Consider the following 15,459-nt stretch of genomic DNA (forward strand, 5'->3'; position numbering starts at 1 on the left):
CGGTTGAGAAATTAAAGGGAGGAAAAAAAAAAAAAAAGAAAAGAAAAAAAAAAGAGTCTGTTCATTCATTGAGTGACCGAGCCAGGTGAGCACCAGCGCTGCCGCCCTCTCCGCTCCTTCCCCTGTCTGCGTGTGTCCCCCCAGGCCCTGGGAACACGCAGCCCCATCCCCTCCACCTCTGGAAAGGAGATCTCCCCCTCCGGCGCGCTGCTCTCCCCTCAGCATCCTCCTCCGGCCAGGGCTGCAGCGCAGCCCCGACCCGCAGCTCCTCCGGCCCGGCCCCTGCCCCACGGACTCCGCGCCCACGCTCTGCCGGGCTGGAGCACCTGGAGCCCGCACCCAGGGGGTCCTCCGATTCCCCCCCGCCTCTCCGCGGAGCAGCCTCAGCCTCTCTCCGCACCCACGCAGCCCCCGCGGGCAGCGCCAGCCTGTCCCGGCAGACCCTCTCCCCTCAGGGCCGTTCCTCGCACTCCCCAAACACTCCGCTTCTCCCCTCCGCTCCGGGAGAAGCCCTCAGACCCCGCCCCCCGCTCCCGCACCGCCACCTTTCCCTCCCCGACACCCCGAGCATCCCCGGCAGCCTACCCCGGCCCGGGGGGTGAGGGGAGCTCAACCCTCTGCCCACCCCGGGGTTCAGCTCCAGGCCCCGACAGCCCCCAGGAGCCCCTCTCTGGGCAGAGGCTGCCCTGACACGCACACCCCCTGCCATGTCTCCCTCAGCCGCGCGCCTCGCTCTGCTCAGAGCCTCCGCCACCCCCCTCACCTCGGGGGAAGCTTCCCCCGCCACCCCCCCCTTCCTTCCCCGTAGCCCGCACTGACCTGGCGCTGTCAAGTCTCAGCGGGAGAAATTGTTCCCTTCTGGTGGGATAAACTCCCCCGCTCGGTCCGTCCTCCCCGCCAGGCACCGCCTCCCCGGCCCGGGCACCGCCTCCTCCCCTCACGGCCGCCGCTGAGGGACGAGCGCAGTGGCGGGAGCGGCGCGCGGGGTTGGGGCCGCGGCAGCGCTGCTGAGGGGGTGTGAGGGGGAGGGCGGGGCGGCGGGAGCCGGGGCTGAGGTACGGGGGGCGGCGGCGGGAGCCGGGGGAGAGCTGGACGAGGAGCGGGAACGGGACGGTGAGGAGGAGGAGGAGAAGGAGGAGGAGGAGGAGGTAGTGCTGCTGCTGCTGCTGCTTCCCCTTCCTTCCCCCTTCATCCCGGTCAGTTCCCGCCGGGTCCGCGCCCGCGGAGGGAAACTGGCAGCGCGTACCTGAGGGCAGAGCGCGGGCCCCGGTGTGGGCCTGGAGTTTGATCTCTGCTCTCTGTAATCTCCTGCGACTGAAAATTCAGATTTCCCGGCTGCTAACTGCTTTCTCTTCTGCATTCCCCTTCTCCAGCTAACTCCTCTGCGCTGCCTGTAGTTGCTTTGGTCACCTCACGTCAGGTTGTGTCCCACTGACAGGAGCACAGGCTTTTCTGAAAAGATTCTTAGCAGTAACTGAGGTAAATGAATTTTTTTTTTTAATTTTTTTTTTTTTTTTAGAATTTTTTTACTTCCCCCTCACGTTTAAGCTAAAGATTCTCTCCCCCCACCCCTGCCCTCCCGCTCCCAAGAATGCAGAGGGAGATGGTATAGACTGTGTTTGGTAAGTCTCAAGAGAGCAAGTTCAAACAAGCATGTCACCTCCTCCGTTTCACTCTCTGATTCTTTTAAAAAGAAGCTGGGAAAAAAAAAAAAAAGTCCTAAGATCAACAGGGTTTATAGAATCATCTCGTAAGTCAAGATGCCCCAGGATACAACTGTTTATCTTTAAAAACTCTCAATATCTTGGACATTATTAGAAGACTCAGAGGATCCTAAATTTGCCTAATTATGGTTCTTAGTCATCAAGGATTTTGAAAGAGTGCCTACACTTTATTATTTGTATACTGAAGGCAATTTATAGATTAGAGTTGAATACGTCAAAATCTCCTGGTCTTGTTCTAGATACCAACATTGCCTACAGCTTTTTGTTTATGAGAACAATCTGTCTGCAGAGGTTTCAAGCCTTGTGTTAATTTTGATGAGAATTATCTGCCCATTTGTATAGGCTTGAAGTGTTACTTCTGCCCTGACATATCAAGGATTTGTTTTTTTCTATTCATACTTTTCCCTCCATCTGAATTTTTAACCTTAGAAATGCAGAAACCTTTTTTTTAAGGGTGGCTTTTTTTTCCCACGTTTTTTTTTTTTTTTTTTTTTTTTTTTCCACAGACTGCAGCAATATTGATTCAGTAATACTCTGACTCAGAATTAGGAGCCAGGTATTGAAAACAAGTAAAACAAAACCTCAGAATTAGCTCAATTATCATTAGCTAAATTATTATTAGTTCTAACAATTTTACAGGAATATCTGAGGTAAAGTTTCAATAGGAAGCTAAAACAAACATCTTAGATGGACACTTGAGCAGAGTTCAGATTTAGCTCTGCTGAGAACAGAAACAAGAGTGTTCTCTGCAAACTGCAGAATACACTCATTTAGTTTAAGTGCTGGAGTAATAGATGATCCCTCCCAAAAAATCTAGGCTTTTACATTTTTGAAAACTCCATGAAATTGAGAGCATTCCAAAAATTGGCAGGTATTAATGAACATCTGATGGTGACTATAAACTCCTGCTTTCAGCCTAGATTTTGAGTAAGTTCACATGTAAAGCAGAAATACAAAGCACAGCCTGGAGTTTAATTACATTGCATGGATGAAATAGGCATGTCTAACTCAGTCCAGAGAAATCAGCCAGAGCTTTCAGAGTAATATTACAGGTACTGTATCATTTAATTTCTGTTTAGAAATATTATATTCTTCTAGCAGGTTCAGCCTTTGAATAGAACTCACAAAAAATACAAAGCAGAAGCAGTGGTGTCGATTTAGATACAAATGACTTAGGTTAGGTAAATAGATATTCTAACAGCTTGAGTAAGGAAAGGAAAAAGAAATAATTATTTAGTCAAATTTCCTGCTTAACATAGATTTTTAGGTGATATTAGGTACCTCACTAAGTATTTATTTTAGGAAGACTGCTAATCTTTATTTGAAAAATCAGGAGATGAAGAACCCCTACATTTTGTGTGTGTAAAAATCTGCCTTATTTATAATTTGAATAAATCTGGTTTTCTTTATCATCAGAGAGTGGGTTTTCTTCACATGTGGAACATAGAAAGCCAATCACTTTCATATCAGTAAAGAAATAAAATAGGCTACAGGTACATTATCTACAATAATAATAATACAATAAGTTCTAGAGTTTAAGTAACAGTAACAGCAAGTAAGTAACAGTAAAGAAATGGTCATAATAAAGAAATTATCAATTTCTCATAGAGCTTTTGTTTGCATTGTTTGACTGCACAGTTTTTGATTATCTGGACTTTCTCCCCTGCTTATCTGCAAGAATTCCTAAGTTTGGCTGGGACCTTTATGTGTTATGAAGCAAGATTGAAGAGTCAGGCTCAGGCCTTCCTGAACCAAGGCAGTTCTTCCCTAAGTTCATAGAGAAGCAGAAAAGGGCTTCTCAGCATCAGTTCTGGTTTTAAAATTAGATGATAACTTGTCTTCACCAAAGATCAGTTTAACTTTGTTTCTCTTATTGAGAAACTATTGCATTAGTTCTACTCATGTAAAAAAAAATGCATTTTATATTACTTTTAATCGTTCAGGTTTTCATGGCAAGTCTTTTTGAAGAGTTTGCTGCCTCTGAAAAAAAAAATCCTACTTCTGCATACACTTATTACTGAGTATATTTTATTAATTTTAATTATTTACAAAATTTGAAGCAGATTGATTTGAAACCTATGGCAAAAATAGTCCCACAGAAATGAGAAAGAGTATTTTGTGGAATCTCAAGATGGGTAAGGGTATTAATATGGACTGAGTAACCCTCCTTAAACATTTTATTTCTCTTTTCCATCTTAATGAACAAATTGTTGTGCAACAGGTTCTAAGGTATGCCAGGCAGGGGTTTATGGTTTGAGCCAAGGTTAGAACAATGAATATATTAGAGACTCTGTCTATGATACTGTGATTTAAATGATTGGCTAGAAAAGGAGAGACATCTTGTAAGGATAGAGAGGTGAAAGATTTATACCTCCTCCTCTCTCTGCAATACAGTACTTCCAACTTTTACTTAATTATTTTGATGTTTCCATTGTGTCTGTGCCTTAGGTCTCTGGGTGCATTACAGAAGTTTAAAATTACAAATCACACAGTGTGTCCCATCTCAGTCAGGATTCTGGATAAAATGAAAAAATTATCGAGCCAAACTTTCAGCATCTGGAGGGTAATCTCATGCACCAGCAGTGTGATTATAAATCAGCAGTCAGAGTGAGTTCTGACTGTGGAAATTGTATAAGTTTAAAGTAATGGAGTTTAAGTAAGCCAAGAAACTATTGTATTGCTGCCTGTTTTCAAGTTACCCTGTGTACTTTCTCTGGAGTTATGTGATATTTTAATTTTTATATATGGTGTTTGTTCATTGATAACAAGAACTTGGTCTTAGCATATCTTATTCTATCCTCATTGGCAGCTTTTGGTCTGGGGAGATTTGTGATAAGTATTTCATAACATTACCCCCACGCTCCTGTCATCAGTTTTGACATTCTTTGTATACACACTTTTATTTGAAGGAAATCAGGAGTTCCAAGTGCTATCAGTGGTGTTTTGCATGGATATATGGCAAAACCTAGAGTATAAACTGCATTTCTTTAAGTGATGGTAGGGGACTATCCCTTGGTATGATTCCAAAATCTTTGCAGAGCACACTCCAGGATTGTTATGCTGCGTTTATTATGCTGTGCCTTGAATCCAGCAAAAGTGATAGGATTAGGCATAATGCAGATTTTTCACAGATAACCGTATAGCAGGTCAAAACAAGAAGTCTTTAAACTAAAAATTATCCTCCTTTTTCCTGAATTTTCTGGCTTAATACAAACAGAACAAAATCCACGTTGTGCTTGCTTTAAATTCAGTAAAGCCAGGATCACACCAGGCTGCCTACCTCTAATTATGATGTTTTTTTCATTGTCTTTGCTCTCTCCCCAACGCATGACTTGTCTGATTTCATTCTGTCTCGAAGAGAATAATTAGGATTTTGTTCTTCTGAAATTGGTTACTATTTTTGTGTTCTAGTCCCATCCTGATCAAATGGGTCCAGAAGAATGGACTTGAAGAGTGGTGCTTGAGCACACAAAGAGCTCAAGCATATCCTGCTCTCCATCAGAAACTTATTTCTGAAGGAATAAATTTGAAGTGACCAAAAGTTTATCTTCATTTTGAGTCCCATTTCAAAACAGTTTCTCCTGATTTCTTGGGTGGTTAAATTAAGAGAGATTTATGAATGTAACTTAACATCAGGCATTCCAATTTCTACAATTGTACATGCTTAGAGAAATGAGTGGCTGATGCAACCAAGCCTTAGAGCTGTGCTAATGTGAGATGGGAAGGAGGTGGCCAGTCTTGTGGTTTCAGCATGGGACTAGCTGCTGAGAGGTCTAGGTTCTATTCCTGGTTGTGTCACTGACTTCCTGTGGGTCACTAAGTCACTTAACTGTGCCTGGTTTTACTCATATGTAAAATGGAAATAATGCTCACACTGCCAAAGCATTGTGAGGCAGAAGTTACTGGTGTTCAAACAATTATTTATGCTCATAAAAGGACTTTGTGTATCACTATCAGCAGGTCAAAACCTCTTTATGCAATTCCTTTCCTTTCATTTGCTCTGTCTTTCTCACACAGCAAGTCACTGATTCCAGTAAAGAAGACTTAAAAGTGAAAAATTTAATTTAGAGCATTGAGAAAACTTTGCTTCTAGGTTCCAAGGAAACATTTGTTTATGAAGAGAATAGAGTTTTCTTTGTAAGAGTGTGAGAAAGGTAGTTTTGTGGCACTTACTCCCTCATGATTGTTAAAAAGAAATTAATTCCCCCCTCCCATTGTTTCTTTTAGAGGATTGTGTGAAGATCTCTTGGTACTTCCATTTCCTATAACCTTTGTCCTGCTTTATAGTTTTTATACATTATTGTGATGGAATTAATTTGGAATACTATTTTTAAAATCCCTGCTTTTTACATATTTTACCCTAATCTCCAGGGTGCTCCAGAGAGATGTAGGAAATACTGCAGGTCAGCTGAATGGTTCTGTAGAAAACCAGTGTACACTGCAGCTCCTAAACCTCAGCAAAAGGCAGCCATGGAATTAGAGCATCTCCTGGCATAGTGCCAAGCCTCAGGCATTAGTTTCTCAGCTTTTCAGTCACAGTGCCATGGATCTCACACTCATGTCACCACAATTTTTATTTCTCCTGCTGGGGGAAACTCTGGAAGGTTTTAAACCAAGGAGATTGTGCTTTTTTCAAATGTCTGGTAAGTTGAATTTAGGTACTTAACAGGCATTTTAAACATTTTGCTATTCTTAAGTTGAATTTATGTACTTAAAAGGCATTTTAAACATTTGTTATCCTTTGCTGTTCTTCTTCTAGGGATAGCAAAGACTGAAATCCTATAGATTTAATTATGTTAACTGAAATCCCCTCATTAGTCCTTACAGCAAATGGGTTGTGTGGCTTCCAGTAGTGAGAGCAAAGACTAAATAAAGCATTTTCTTGTTTGTCTTTTGTAAGTAGCACGTATTATGCTACGCACACTAGAATGATATCATTTTAGTTAAGTTATTGCTGAAAGAATCATCAGGAGGAGTGGCATGACAAGAAAATGGAAGCATCATTTTCTTCCACCTCACAAACTGTATTGCAGAGGCTTCTCTTTCCCTGGAAATTGTGACCTCTGAGGTACACTCCAACAAAACACACAAAAACCTCTGACTTCTGACTTCTACTCATTGGTTCACATGCAGTAGTGTGAGACTACTGAGATCAGCATAGGGAGAAAGTACATAAATATTTGTAGTATTAGGGCATAATATTTTTCAAACGTTGTTTTGTGTAAATGTACACAGATGCTAAACTCAAAGGCCTCAGATGACAAGTTCTACTGTGTAAACAAGATCTGCTCACTCTGTGATTAAATCTTCCTCATAAAAACGTGCTGCCAACATGCATGGAACTTTGCTGGGCAGAGAAGCAGTAACTTTGATCCTTACTGGTGGCTGAATTTTGTTTTGCAGAAGTACAAGAAAGTAAAATATGGTCAGGCACTAGGGCTTGGAACAGCAATTATATTAAAGTCATCGTGTTTCATTCATGCAAATAATTCCATTGGTTTGTCAGCTGCTCTTCTGAACTCACTCTTGTTGTTCAAAAATAAATCATTTTTTCCATTTAAGATCTTGAAATTCTTAAAAAAATAAAATTAATAACTGGTTTTCAGTCTGTGCTAACCATTAGAGGATGCCAGGTAACTTTAGCAGTGAATCGGGGGCTATTTTGGGAGGAAAATATTACAATAATTTGCAGGAAATAACCTTTTTGTTCCAAAACAGCTGTCATTGAACACTATTATATCTACAACAATTAAAATTATCTTTGGTAACTTTTAGTATTTGGCATTGCTCCATTATTGTTCAGTTAAATATTTTTCAAGTATGTTAGGACTTCTGCCCACTGTGTGCTTGAAACCCTTCATTATCAATACAGAAGCTCTCTCTTTTCTCTGTTTTTTTTGTTTGGTTTTTTTTTTTGGTAATATTGTAGCCTCTCCTGGCAGGACACGTGTGTCTTCCAGGGAGATTCTTTACCATTCTTTAGAATGGAAATATGACTTCTATTGGGTACTGATGTCTCAACATTTACAGCATAGAATTTGCTTTTTAGTATGAAGGCCAGGAAAAAAAATAATACAAGATTGCACTAGCTAACATATAAAGTGAATTAGGAAACATGTGCAAACATCCTGGTGAATTTAAATAGCTGGTTGGATCAGAAATGGAGGAAAAATAACATTGGGTCAGGAACAAAACACAAAGCAGCCAGAAACCTTGTATGTCTAATTTAGGATATAAATACTCACTGCTAAAAAATTCTTTGTTACAAAATGTAATTAATCTTAAAAAGGCAGTTTTAGGGGGCGTTGTTGGTTGATGGCTTTAATATGCTTCAAGTACTCATTAAAAGTTTTTCCACAATGCTGAGATTTTCATTTTCTCAGCCTGTAGCTACCTGAAACACAGCTAAGATCTTTTGCAAGTTGATTGCAATCCTTAATATTTGTGTTGTAGTAGCTCTTGTGATTCCTGCTTGTGGCTTTGAGTCCTCAGTATTAGCAGAGCAGCACTGAAAGAGTGTGCTCTTCAAAGAGCCTGCTATATGTATGATACATATGGTAATATTTTATTAATAGCACATTTGCATACTCTGGTATGCTAACTTGTATTTACCTCACTGTAAGTTAATACAGAGGCATTCCTTCAATTCATGTATCAGATGCCATCAAATTCATTTTTCTACAGAGGATTTTATGCTGTGAACTTAATTATTAATATTCTCTTTGGCTCGTCAGCAAAAAAATTGGAGTCTTGGGGATGTGTAGAGGACATAGGATTGATTTTGAGTATTTGAGTTTCAGAGAAACTAATAAATAATAACATGAAGCAGGTTAGTACACTGCAGACCCAACCCTGGCAGCTTGCTGGTGTTTCAGTCAACTAAAGTAAACTTAACCTGAACTCTCCTGCTTGCATGTGAAAATGTCTGCCATTTGGGCCAGCTCACCCCTTTGTGTGGTTATTTGTCACTGAGGACCTTTCATTGTACTGCCTACAGGTTTTTGGTCCAGCAGTTGAATCTGAAGTAGCACTACGTTCCTGAAATATGAAAAAATAAGGGTAGAATGGCAAGGCAGAAGGTCTGGTTAAATGGGGGAACTGTCATGGAAATTAATTTTGTATTTAATTTATTCCAAATCTAATGAGCTTAGTTGCAAAGTACCCACTTAGAAAAAGTAATTGGATTTTTTTTTTCTCCAAATAGGTATTACAGATAGTTCAACTTGTATCATAAATCACTGAAATACTAAATTATTTAAGAACAGATGATAACACAGAGTGAGCAAAATGTCATTTTAAATGTGAGTGAAAAAAATCTTAACAGCTACTTCTTCTGTAGACAGATTCCTAGAAATAGGTGGATTACTATTGAAAGTAGCAACTGAACCAAAGCTTTTTGGGAAAAAATGGCTTGTTGGACTTGCATTGTAAACTCTGACTTGGCCAGCTCTCTTCTTCAAGGACATTTTTGCAGGCAGGATAGGACAACCTCTCATCAAAATTACAGTTTAACAACAACAAATGCCCAAGAGGTGAAAAGCAAAATTTCCAATTTGATTCTGCACATTGTAATGCTGGATGCAGGGGAGTATTGGAAGGTTGTAACCTTCATTGTGGTCACTGAGAGAAAAGAAAATGGCCAAGTTACTCTTGTCTCTAGATGCATGTCCAGAAGATGACTGAAAATTAAATGTTATTTAAGAATTTAGCCTACTCTTCCAACTTGTTATAAAAACTGCTAATCTTGGCTCAAAACAAAGAAGAGATTTAGGGTAACTGCTCTCACATATGCCAGCAAAGTCCTTCTATTCCATCTTTTCTGTCTCCAGTTTCCTGTTTACTCATTACACAGCTCCAGTCTCTTTTTGTCTGGAGTTCCTTATTCATGAGTGTACCTTGTTTCATTTATATGGATTTTTATTCAGATAAACCTCAGCTCCATGAGTTCAGGTTTTTACCTCAGCTCTTTTCTTATCTAATGTTCTACTTTTTGGAATTGTGTGATGAGGTCTCTTATGCTGTGATCTCTTCACCAGCTCAGCTTTCCAAATGCTCTCAAACCTGTCTTTGAATTGATGTTCATACTCTAAAGAAAAAAATCCTTGTAAAAATGTATGCATTTCTGCTACTGGCAGCATGTTATCTTATTTCACAGTTATATTAGTTTGCTTCTGCTGTACTCTGAGACCATGTAAACTGGGAAAATAAATAATGAGTTCCAGTAGTAAGGTGAAACTAGGAAGGTGGAGAAAAAATCAAGCCAACCTCCTGTGAGATGTGAGGGTAAGGCAAAAATATAATAACATCAGAAAGAGGTGAATTTAGTCTTTTAAGAATTATTATCTGAACACTTTACATTGATGTTTACATTGAAGTTAGTTGTGAGGCCATTTGTATTCCTTTGCATGTCTAAAAATAACTTTGCAGGTATTCTCAGCATTTTGAGCAGAGTTGAATTCCAGCTACACTTCTGCTCTGTGCTGCTTTTCTATGTGCCAATTATATTTTATCCTTAAGCTGAAATAATAACAATGGAGCTGATGCTGAAGCTCTTCCATATGACCTTTTAAATAAAAAATAAAGCTTCCCCATAACTAATTTCAAGTTGGAATATGTCCCTCAACCCATATTAAAAAGAGAGGGTTGCCCTGGGTGCAAGCCAGTCTTTTAAAATCCCTTTTAAGTGGGAAAGGACTAAAATGGTTTTATTTATTGTAACTTCGGCTTGCTTAGCTGTCATCTTTTAACTCTCGGCTTTCAGTTGGAGAAACAATCAGCCTGCCTACACCCCCCAGCTTTTAAAAATCATTTCTTTTAATCTTTTGTTTCTATTAAAAAAGCAGCCACACCACTCTTGCTGATGCATTAAGACAGAGCACAAGTGGGTACATCACATCCTGCTGTCAGAACTCTGCCTGCATCTGACTTTCAACAGGAATTGTGTGGGTGGCAGGTCCAATGCATGAGCTGCTGGAATGAGCATCCCCTTCTGCTGGGCTGCAGCAAAGAACTTAGAATCACAGAATCAGCTGGGTTGGAAGGGACCTCAGAGATCATCAAGTCCAACCCTTGATCCACTGGACTCGAGGTGTGGCCTCACCAGGGCTGAGCACAGGGGCAGAAATTTCACCTCACATCCCCCCCCCAAAAAAAAAAGTTAAAAAAATAAAAAAAGAGGCAGGAGAGCATCGTGCACAGCTGGAGTCCCCGGGGAGCTGCTGCAGCCCTGGGCCAGTTGGCTTCCGGCGGGAGAGGGAGACAGGGGGAAGGAGGGAGAATTTCTAATGGAGCTGATAAATTGTGTGTGGTAGGGGTGGGGTCAAAGCCTAGAGGGAGGGAAGGCTTGCTGAGGTTTCGGGTAACAGGGAGCAGATTTTTTTTTTTGTGTGTGTGTTCTTCTGACCTCATGATTACATTAACTGAAGCACTGTCTAGGTTTTCTTTTTGTGCTTGGGGAAGCAAGGATCTAGAAGGGCTTTTTGATCTTCCCCGGGCACTTTGCAGCAATGATTCCAGGTGTATGCATCAAAACACATCTTTTAGAAAAAAAAAAAAAAAAAGGCATTAACAAGAACCAGTTTTCTCTTTCCTCGGCTGATTCTCTCTGTTGTTTCAATTAGACACCTCTTCTGTTCTCAACCACTGCTAAGAGCCACTAAAAGAGATTACAGACTAACACAAGCTAGTTAAAAGAAATACTTTCTTAATCTGGAAATTTATGCTTATTATGTAGGACACAACAATAACAACAACAAAAATCCCAAACTTCAAACCAAAAGTAGATGAGCTGTCAGAATCATGATTAAAAGACTTTCTAGAGACTCCAGATTGATTCACATAATAAAAAACCCACACTAGTCAAAACAAAAATTAAATTTAAGAAAGGTTGACTTCCTGGGGGTGTGTTCTACTTGCATTTAAACAAAGATCTCTTGGGTTTCAAACCATCCCATAGAAAAGCCTCCACTTTCTGTGTCCTAGGGCTGCAATGCAAAGACGCCAATGCCTGAGCTGCAGTTTTGCCTGAGCAGAGGGAAATTAATCTGCTGGAGTCCTGGAACTTTCTTCCTTGCCTGAATGGTGCATCCTGTGACACGTGCTCCCCCACATCCCATTCATTTTAGTAAAAATCTGGCCATCTAGCAGTGGGAATTCAGAGGAATAATTCCCCCAAAAAAAGAGGAGAGCTGTTGGAAGAAAGACAGCTACAGTCTGATTCCTCACCTTCCAGCCTGTGCTGTTTCAGAAAGGACAGACTGGGTTTTAGGGAGTACCTTCCCAAGACATGCATGTTTCTAGGCTTCTCTGCTAATAAAAGTGCTCTCAGACCATCCACATCAGACCTTTTGAAGAACAGCTTTTTCCAGCTGTTGAATCTCCTGAGATCGATTTATTTATTTGTTTATTTTGGTTTTTTTTTAATTAAGATTTTGGTTTGCTTTTTTTTTTTCCTACTAAAATTTTTAACTCCGCTTTAAGGCTTCTGAAAAGGACTGAATTTCTTTCATGTGTGATGTTACCTATCCTGTGATTAGAAAATGTGGCATTAGTGAGACATGTTGAAGAGAACCAGACCTGAATTACCCACTGTGTTCCCTTAGGTGAATGTCTTTCACTGAGGGTTTATGGGCAGAAATGTTAAACATTAAAAATCTGCTCAATTGCCTACCAGATTCTTTGAGCAGATAAATGACCCTGTAATAACTTCAACTCTTAAAGCAGATGTTAATTAGGCTCTGAGTAATTTTTAAAGCATTGCCATAGTGATAAGTTTCCAGAATTTTCTCTGGTCAAAATAGAATTTGGGAAATTCCTTTTACAAAACAGCCCTAGGTATTCCTGTAGTGTGAGTGAATAAAAAACCTTCCTGTAAATTATGACTTTTTGACATCATTTTAGCTGCCTAAACCAGTGAGGTGATCTGACCTGTTTATGGGCTTCCTTGAAGCTTAGAGCTGAAGGACAGAGCTTTTAAATGATAGAAAAATTGAGGAAGTTTTCTGTGTGATGCAAGTTCTTGTGCATGTCAATTTTAAAGTTTTCAAAGCTGCCTTGTAGTACCAGCACTGAGACCACAATCCCACATATCTACTGTCACTCCTAGGGAACACCTGACATTAATGTAGTTATTTGTGCATGTCCATGACTGCAGGAATCCAGACTCCAGCTTGTGACTGACAGAGAATAATCTCTTCCTCTTTTCCTCACAACTATGGGTTATTTCTGAGCTGAGCTGTGCTGTGCCCCAGCATTTTTTGTTAGTTCTCTGCTGTGCATTTTGGAGAGCAGACATTTATGAATTATAAACTGGTTATTGTCTGCAGGCATGTGCATTCCCACTAAAATATGCCTCTTGTATGAAAAAAAAAATCTTAAAAAAATGGAAACTTTGAGTGACATTTTTCTTTGACTTGTAAGCACATGCTTCCTGTGGGGGAGAGGAAGATGCTAGAAGGTGGTAAACTCAGTAGAAAAGAGAAATGGATTTTATAAAGTTAAGTTCTAAAAGAACTTGCTTTGTTCAGGTGTTAATTTGTGCATGAAAATGTCCCTCCTTATCGACAGTTTCCCCTGAATCTCCATCTCCTCTCTGATCACTGAGGTGCTTTTTTATCTTTTGCCCCTGTTCAACTGTGTGCCAGGTATTTCTGCCTGGCTTATTTGTTGGTGGCTCATGATAAAGTGTTTAGAAGGAGAGAAAGTCCTGAAATCTTTCTGTACAGAAACGTTGCTTATCAGAAAGCTTTTGATTGCTGTAGATTTCTCTTTGGGCTGTTTGAGTGGATTTACAGAACATCTTTTTGTTTGATTTCAACACCACCAAAGAATCCATTTAGTAACGAGATAAGGAGTGATGGAACATGAGTAAAAATAGGTAATGTTTTCTGAATTATTTAGCAATTGAAAAGGGCTTCTACATTGCAAATTTAAGTGTGGAAGTGTGTGGGAAGGTGGACTAGGAGAAAGCAAGAGAGCTGCACTGCACTGTGGAGCAATTTTACATCTTGTGGGCATCAGGGACTTGGACCAGCTTGGAGAAGGTAAAGGTCAGCTGGCTCAGTAACTCTAAGCAGGGAGGGTTCTGCTGAAAGCAATGGGAACCAGAGAAAGAGGTAGAAGATGTCAGTGAGATTTCAGTTACACAGAGCCAGATTAAGAATATAGTTGAAACAAGTCATCTAGAAAATGATGCATTGCTAGCCAGAGCCCACAAATCAAGTTTCAATCTATCTGTAGAAGATATGGTAGAGTATCAAGAATCAGTTAAAGGATTGCTGGGGTGATTTCTTGGGAGGTTTCTGTGTCTTTGTGTTACATGAGAGATCAAATCAGAGAATAATCTTTTCTGGTTTTAACATCCACAATATCTTTCCTAATGTGCCTGAGCTGTGGAGATTGGTAGTATCAAGCATTGATTTGCCTTTGCCTGGAGTTGCTTTGATGCCTTCTTTCCACTGTGGTGAATAGTTTAATGAACAGCAAAATCCATGTAATCTTTGTCTTAACATCAGATTTATCTTCTCATTGCTCTTTTCCCTCTGCATTTCCTTAGTTCCTTCCATAACCTGAATGAAAGGACATCATTGCCTCCTTAGCTATTCATGGTATTTTATTCCCTATGCAATACTGCTGCTGCTCTACAGTTTAATTCTGTGAAGTTCTGTATTTAAACTTAGCTTCCCAAATGTTTAGACTTACCACTTTCTGCTTCTTCTCCAGCTTTATCTAACAGTGAACCCTTTGGCTTGTCTGACATCACACATTCTGCCAAAGAGCAGAAAGCTAATTGAAATGCTCTGAGCATTTCAGCTTCAGCCTGGGGGCCAAATTCTCAGTTGTCATCAACTCAGTTGTCGTAATCATAGAATCATAGAATTGGCTGGGTTGGAAGGGACCTCAGAGATCATCAAGTCCAACCCTTGATCCACTCCCCCCGTGGTTCCCAGCCCATGGCACTGAGTGCCACATCCAGGCTCTTTGGAAAGATCTCCAGACACGGAGAATCCACTACTTCCCTGGGCAGCCCATTCCAATGCCTGATCACCCTCTCCAGAAAGAAATTCTTTCTCATCTCCAACCTAAACCTCCCCTGGCACAACTTGAGACCCTGCCCTCTTGTCTTGCTGAGAGTTGCCTGGGAAAAGAGCCCAACCCCCCCCCTGGCTCCAACCTCCTTTCAGGGAGTTGCAGAGAGTGATGAGGTCTCCCCTGAGCCTCCTCTTCTCCAGCCTCAACACCCCCAGCTCCCTCAGCCCTTCCTCACAGGAATTCTGCTGGATCCCTTCACAGCCTCCTTGCTCTTCTCTGGACCTGCTCCAGCACCTCAATCTCCTTCCTGAGCTGAGGGTCCCAGAACTAGACACAGGACTCAAGCTGTGGCCTCCTCATGGAGCTCCACAACAGAGCATGGAAATATTCTGCTACAAACTGAAGCTGTAGCCTACTATCTGTATCTGAGATCCGTTGTTTAGTTGCCTGATGGGATTTTTTTTTCTTTTTTTTTTTTTTTTTTTTACAACATCCTGATGCTGTTTTCTCCAGCAACATGGTTTCTCAGTAATTGCCACCTTTGTCCTCCTCATTACAGAATGTGCTATATCTAGCAGCTTAGATGAACTGTTGTACCATCCAGGACTGAATGGGGCAGCGGTCACATCCACTCTTGGCAAATAGCTTCAGCCTTGGATCCTGTTTCTTGTATCCTGATGCTGAGAGTTCTGTTTACTACAGTTTT

General features: G+C 40.9%; 1 protein-coding gene across 1 annotated transcript in view; it reads right to left on the bottom strand.

Moving 5' to 3' along the window:
• PPARG (peroxisome proliferator activated receptor gamma) overlaps positions 1–929 on the bottom strand; it is a 57,838-nt gene extending 56,909 nt beyond the window's left edge. The window contains exon 1 of the mRNA XM_030458331.1: positions 820–929. The gene's annotated coding sequence lies outside the window, so the exon portion shown is untranslated. The remainder of the gene's footprint in view (positions 1–819) is intronic.
• Between the last annotated feature and the right edge of the window lie 14,530 nt (positions 930–15,459).

This window comes from Calypte anna, chromosome 12 (assembly GCF_003957555.1).
Source record: "Calypte anna isolate BGI_N300 chromosome 12, bCalAnn1_v1.p, whole genome shotgun sequence".
Classification (NCBI taxonomy): domain Eukaryota; kingdom Metazoa; phylum Chordata; class Aves; order Apodiformes; family Trochilidae; genus Calypte; species Calypte anna.